Here is a 509-nt window from a genome sequence, read left to right as displayed (position 1 = left end):
CTGCTGCTGCTGCCGCACATTCTACAGCAGCAGCTGCTGCTGCAGCACTTGCTGCTGCAGCAGCTGCAGCTGCAGCTGCAGCAGCAGCAGCAGCAGCACTTGCGGCTGCGTTGCGGTGTATGTACAGCTCGGTAGCAGCAAACTACATCTCTAGGCTTTCATCTATCAGCTCAGCCAGTGTATCTGCATGCAGCGCAGCATTGCTGCTGCTGCTGCTGCTGCTGCTGCTGTCTGCTGCTGCTGCAGGGAAGAGGTCTCCTGGTCCTGTTGCAGCAGCAGCAGCAGTAGCAGCAGCAGCAGCAGCAAAACGATCTAATCTATCTAGATCTATCTCGAAGATATTTGCTGCTGCAGCAGAGCAGCTATCTGCTGCTGCTGTTGCTGCTGCTGCTGCTGCTGCTGCTGCTGCTGCTGCTTCTGGTTCATCGACATCAATCACCTCATCCTGCTGCTTCTCCTGCTGCTTCTGCTGCTGCTGCTGCTGCTGCTGCTGCTGCTGCTGCTGCTGC

The sequence above is a fragment of the Eimeria mitis genome, genomic scaffold (genome assembly GCF_000499745.2).
Source record: "Eimeria mitis Houghton genomic scaffold, Emh_scaff2069, whole genome shotgun sequence".
Classification (NCBI taxonomy): Eukaryota; Apicomplexa; class Conoidasida; order Eucoccidiorida; family Eimeriidae; genus Eimeria; species Eimeria mitis.
Note: the sequence above shows the minus strand (reverse complement) of the source record.